This window comes from Pteropus medius, unplaced genomic scaffold (genome assembly GCF_902729225.1).
Source record: "Pteropus medius unplaced genomic scaffold, Ma_sr-lr_union100, whole genome shotgun sequence".
Taxonomy (NCBI): domain Eukaryota; kingdom Metazoa; phylum Chordata; class Mammalia; order Chiroptera; family Pteropodidae; genus Pteropus; species Pteropus medius.
Window position 1 is genome coordinate 9,511,580 of NW_024349802.1, and position 6,687 is coordinate 9,518,266.

Sequence of the window (6,687 nt, forward strand, 5' to 3'; positions counted from 1 at the left end):
ACACCTCCACCTGTTAAGATCCCTGTGGCCTCAGAACCCTACATGAATAGTTTGTGAGGAAAGCTGAAGGGATGGATGGGGGGAGCCAAGAGCTGGGGCAGGGGTACACCCACAGAGGGGCCGAGGTCTGGAGCGGTACGCACTGGGTGTCCCCACCAGCCAGAAGGGCCTCCTTTCCTCAGCATGATAGCTCCAGTTTATCCACTACGCAAACCAGCAAGCTCCTACAGGCCCTCCCTTACAGAACCGCCAGGGACTTAAACCTGGCCCAGCCATGTGACTACCTTAATCTGTCAGGAGATGAGCAAAGGTCAGAGAGAGGGACCAAACCTCAGCAGAGTTCCCAAACCTCTATCCCCGCCTCCCTCCCTCCCTCGCTCTTCCAGAAGCGCGTCGGTATCATTAGAGTACGCGCTTTCTGCTGGACCAATTGGTGAGCCCTTGATCGTTCTGCCTCGGGCAAGGCAAGAAAAGAAAAGCTCAGAGCTTGAGACAGAGTCAGGGAATATGCCAAGTAAGGGGTGTCTGGTGCCTAGTAGCCTCTGGGCTTAATCCAGAATAAAATCACTCACAGGCTTCCCGTCTTTGGCCGGGCTTGTACACACAGACACGTAGCAGGGTAAGGCCAAAAGGTAAAGAACTTTGGTCTCCTTGGCCTCAGGTTGGCTGAGTGCCTGTGAATTGAGTGCATGGAGAGGAGATGATGTCTAAGGTCTAGAACTGAAGGTTTAGGGGGTTGATTTTGGGAAAAAAAACTGGGGCTCAAGGCCTGGGTGGCACATCCAAGGCCTAGAATGCCTCTGGCCTTGTTTTCCCACCTAAGGCTGCACACCCCCAGCTACCTCCTCTTTCCAATTTCCCTCTAGGATTGCTGGTATCTTACTTAGTCCAGTGGCCAGCTTCTCTGTGGTGCTGGTTCCCGCCCTTCCCTCCTTCCCCCGCCCCCCACACTCCCCCTTCCGCCAGCCACCACCCCCTTCAGCTTCAGGCTGAGGGCAGCACAGGGTGAGAAGGCGGTGCTTGCTCCTTGCAAGGCTGGGAGATCCCCAGCTGGAAACCAGTGAGCTATTTATAGCTCAGCCTAGCAGAAGGGGAAGTCCTGAGAAAAGCGGGTAGCTCTAGCAGTCTCCTCTCCAGCTATAGAATTTGCAGACCTCTGCTGGATAGGCTTTGTGTTCTCTTCTGGGTGAGAGGGCTTTGAGTCTCAGAAAGCCTATGAAGTACTAGGGATTCTGGGAGGCTCCCTACGTGGAGAGAGTCTGATGCTCCAGTGGCTCTGGAGCCCAGCTTATGGGCCTTTACACAGTGGGGATATTTAGAACCTAAGAATTGATAAGCTGAGACTTTCTGCAAAGGAAAAAAAAAAGCCAATATGACACCCAGTATGACAGTCGCCTGATATTTCTATGCATTTTTCTTCTCATTTCTTGTGCATGACTTCTCAACCAAATTATATTCTCTTTAAGGACAGGAACCAAACCTCTCGCCAATGGGACCAACCCCATCTTCATGCTATAACAAGTAATCTCGCCAAAAGGAAAACCAACCCTCTCTGCCAAGACTGGGTTGGGTGTGACTTTTGTTCCCCAATCTTCTGCCCAGTGCCCTGTGCCTTTCCCATCAAAGCATCGAATCTTTGCTTGACTGGGTCCCCCATTAGATTGGGCAAACCTTGTTGACATGGTGTCTGCCTTGTTGACTACTATATCCCCATTGTCTGGCACAATAAACAATTGTTGAATGAATATGAACCTACTATAGCTAATACTGTTTGTAGAATAATTTGATATATATCACATTTAATCAGATTGGAAAATAGCTTCAGCTTTTTAAATATCTTTCACCAAGAAAGATAAGAGGTAGAGCTGTGATGGGAACTGGTGTCTGAGTTCAGAGTAGCACTTAGGCTGCCTTCCTATTGGCACTGAGTAGGGAGGTACCTCTGGTTCAGAATAAAATTTCAAGTTCTCAGCAAGGCCTTGAGGCTCAGCTCCTCCTGTGCCTGCTGGCCTCTCTTCTAGCTTCATCTTCTCCATACTCCCCTTCATTCTCTGAGCTTTATTCACAGTGCTCTCCACCTACCTCCTCAACTGTACTCACCCCACCCCCCACATGTTCTCATACCTGGGATGCTCTTCCTCCTGTTTGTCTAGTTAACATCTGTGCTCATTCAAGCACCAGCGTCCTTAGAAAAGCTTTCTCTGGGCTCATTGGCCAGGCCAAATTCCTCTGTGGCAGACTCTCAAGTGTGGCCTTCTCTCACGTGTTAATTGTAATAGGAGTTTCACATTCATTGGAGTGATCCACTAGCCTGGAAGCCCACTGGGACAGCAACTGTATCTCTTTTATGCATGACTGTATTCTAGGGTCTAGCACAGTGCTTGGCTATAGTAGGCACTTATTTTTATGTAACGGATGAAATAAAAACGTAGTTTACTTAACAAAACACACTGTTTTAAACTTGAAGTAATTGAAAGAGCTCATGTAGCTAATAAGTGGTAGAATATGACCTGGACATCTGGCTCCAGTGTCTGTATTAATTCCCTGCACGAAGCTACCCCTCTACCTGTTAAGTGCTTTTTAGAATAAAGAGAAAAAGAAAGACAGAAAGAAGAAAGATATCATGAGAAACAAAGGGACCCCCTCAACCCCTCGTCTCCACTCATGGAAATGCAGTGTTGGCCATTAAGAATGAAAGATTACATTTACTGAAAAAGATATACGAATACTAATAAGCACATAAAAAGATGCTCAGCATCATTAGTCATCAGGAAAATGCAAATCAAAACCAGAATGACACCAGCAATGAACAACCCAAAAAGGAAATTAAGAATATAATTCCATTTACAATAGAATCCAAAAGAATAAAATACCTAAGAATAAGTTTAACCAAGGAAGTAAAAGACCTGTATGCAGAAAGCTACAAAACACAATTGAAAGACCTAAATAAATTCATGGGTATGAATTGGAAGACTTAATATTGTTAAGATGGCAATACTACCCAAGCAGTCTAGATTCAATACAATCTTTATCAAAATTCCAATGGCCTTTTTTGCAGAAATGGAAAAGTTGATTCTCAAATTCATATGGAGTTCTAAGGAGCCCTTCTAGTACCTCAGTGTGTTAACCAACCAACCTGGAAGCTCTCTGTACCCCATTTAGGGGTTTTTAATGGAATTGATTAAATAATTGGTCCTTGGTGATTAACTTAATCTTCGGCCTCTGGAGGGTGGGGGTAGGGTTGGAAGTTCCAATTATAATCCTGACTTTCTGGCAACCAGCCCCCACCCTAAAGCTATCTAGGGGCCCCCAGCCACCCGTCATCTCATTAGCATACAAAAGATTTATCACTCTGGAGATTCTGAGGGTTTTAGGAGCTGTGTGTCAGGAACTGGGTACAAAGATCATATACAGTTGACCCTTGGATGTCACGAGTTTAAACCCGTGTATACATGGATCAGCGCAGTTCAAACCTGCGTTGTTTGAGGGTAAACTATTTTTGATCTGCTGATGCAGAGGGCAGACTGTAGCTATACACAGATTTTCAACTGTACGAGTGTCAGTGCCTCTGAAGTTTTCATCCTCTTTTCCTGGTCTTCAGGCTTCCCTAGAAATGGGTTTACCTTCTAGGTTTCATTTGGTTGAAAATGGAGAACAGGGGGGCCTCAGCAGAATGGGAGAGTCAGAAGTCTGACAGTCAAGAAAACCTAGATGAGGCTAATTTGGAACCCTGGGGGCTGGAGAAGCAAGTTAATCTACACACTCAAGCCAACCCTGACTCACAGGGAAGTGACTTCAAAACAGCTTTCGTAATCCCACCTGGACATTGGCCACCTTTCCCCTCCCAGTTTTGTCTTTGGCTTCAGGCCACTCACTCACTCTCTCTGATCCTCCCTTTTCTCATCCCTAATAGGGGGAGAAAAAGGCTTAGATGAAGAATAATGAAGATCATCCATGTGTTAAGAGCATTGAATTTGGAGTTGTAACATCAGATGCTCATGTTGACTCTGCTAATTTGCTGCTCAAGCATGACAGGTCATTATGTTGCTCTCTGGGCTTCAGCTTTATCTCTTTAATGAGGGGATCGGAATGTAAGGTCCCCTTCAGGTGCTAAAATGATGATTCTTTAAGAAGTATGGAGCAACAGAGATATATAAGGGTGTGGCTGTAGACAAAGGACTGTCTAATGACTCTCTTATCCTGAGAGTGGGCCCTAGGCTTCCAGATACAGCTCTGCCTTCTTTCCATTATCCCCAGGTTGCTCTCTGAGCTATGGGTGAAGGGCCCTTGCTCTTGATACTGCCTCATTTTACCCAGCACCAGTCCAACCCCAAAGCGATTTCATCTCTGAGGCATGTGATAGCAGCTCCTCTCCCTGCCATGCCTCTGTTCCTCTTCCTTCCAGGCTCAGCCCTGCAACTCCACTGGCTGATTCACAATAGGGATTTCTCACAAACTGTAAACCCTGTAGCAGAACTAATTCTTCTAAATGCTGACCTCTGAGTCAAACCCAAATTCTGAGTAAAAACCAAACTTGAATAAAGAATCAAACCAAAGTTGTTTTAAATACCTTGTGAACCAATTTAAACCTAAACACTCATGATCACACTTCTAAAATGGATGTTCATAACCCTAAACTATTAAATATAATTAAATGATTCTTATGTTTTCTGCATTTCTAAAATTCAAAAATTGCCTTAATAAATGCCTTATTTTAAACCTCTTGATACATCAATGTATATTTCCTAAGACAAAGAGTATTCTTTTACATAACCACAGTAATGTTATCAAATTCAGATTTAACATTGTTGCAATACTTTTATCTATAGTCCACATTTCAGTTTCATTAATTGTCCTACTGACGACATATTTAAGAGCAGAAGCAGACATACTAGTCTCTGAGAAATTCCATTACGTGCGTACATCTTTCTCTGAAGATGCTGGATAAGTTGTAGGGGTCCTCTACAGAGTCCAAGGGAGCTCCTTTTCTCCATCTTCAACTGTGGCTGTGGATAAGCTCGGCTGACCAGTCAAAGCATGTGTGTTGGGGAAGGTCAAAACTGATAGATGGGTGCTTTCCAGATGCAATCTGAGCCATTGGTTGCTTCTGAAAGCACAAGGGTTGGTGAGGTGAGTCCACCTGTCTTCTCAGCAGTACCAGCAACTGCTGTCTCCCTTCTTGAGCAAGGAATAGCATTTACATCAGCTTTGAAACCAAACAGACTTGCTTTGAGTCCCATATTTTCCCACTTAGTGGTTTGTGAACTTAGAGAGGCAGATATAAAACAGTACCTACCTCATTGTTTTTATAAGGATTAAATGAAATGATACACATGACATAACACCCTGCCTGGTGCATGGTAACTGTTCAACAAGTATTAGTGATTGTAGTTATTTTACAGCTGGGTAGCTCAAAACCCAGAACAAGATCCCTGGGATTTCCTTTCTGTTCACTCATTCTTACTTCCTTTGGTAGTTTGCCCTCTCCATTTCTCCAAACTTTAAGGGTAAGCAAGCTGTACCAGACACATATAAATGCTTGTCAGAACTCTCCCCATCAGAAACAACAAATTTCTTCCACAGCATCTTTAACTCTAGCACCACCTGGTGGTTCACCAGCACAAAGTAACCCTGGCCACTTCTGGAGAACCAAGGTTGACAGTGGTGGAACATCATCGGAGCAGTTCTCATCTTGGAGGCCTTGCTAAGTGTCAGGCATACTATGCATTTCAGGTGCCTTATTGCATTTAACCCTTCTCATAATCATAACGGAGCATTATTACAGGTAGAAAAATCGCTGCTCTGAGACATTAAATAATTTGCCACATCTCACTGGCAGAGCCAGTCAGATGTCAGATGTCTCACTCACCACCATGATGCTACCTTGACAGTTTTACACCTGGCAAGTCTCTTCACATTCACAGCCTTCCTTACACTAATAAAGAAACCGATAGAGACTTACCTGAAATCACAAGCCCAGCTAATGGCAGAGCTAGCAGCAGAGCTGTTTGTCTACAGAGCTGACTCTGCCCTGGGCTCTTAGCCTCAGGATGATCCTGCCAAGCAATTTCAGACTCTACCCGAGTTCCCGGACAGGGTTTAGAGTTGATTATCAGAGAACCCTGGAGGTAAATTGTTTTCACATGTACCTCTAGTTCCTATTGGTTCAGCCATGTCCTCAGTAACTTTGGCACCTAATGTTTTCACATTCCTTGGCTGGTCAGTTTCTATGTCCCTGGAGGCAGTGTCCCATCAGGGTGGGACTTGGCAGGTATGAGTCCCAGCAGGCATTCACTCAAATTGGCAACAAGGGAGAAGCTGGCACAAGACTTAAAATTTCACCTTGGCGTTCAGCCCTGAATCCACTGTGCCTGTCTGGGAGCGTCATGGTATGAGAACTGGAGCCAGAGAAGAAAAGATGGCAAGTGCTGCAGGTCCAGACAGGCAAGCACAACAGCCCACATATCCGGCACCACTGTGCTACTTTCCAACTTTTGACTTCAAACAGCACCTAGGGATGCATTAGGAGAAAAGGCATGTACAGGCAGGTCTGTCCCTCCCAAAGGGTGACTGGGTTTCAAGGCTATCAACTAGACCAGATGAGAAAATGGGCAAATATATGCTGAAAAAGCAGTGACAGAAAAGTGCCATTATGGGTCAATTTTATTAAAAACATTGTTTTCTTAA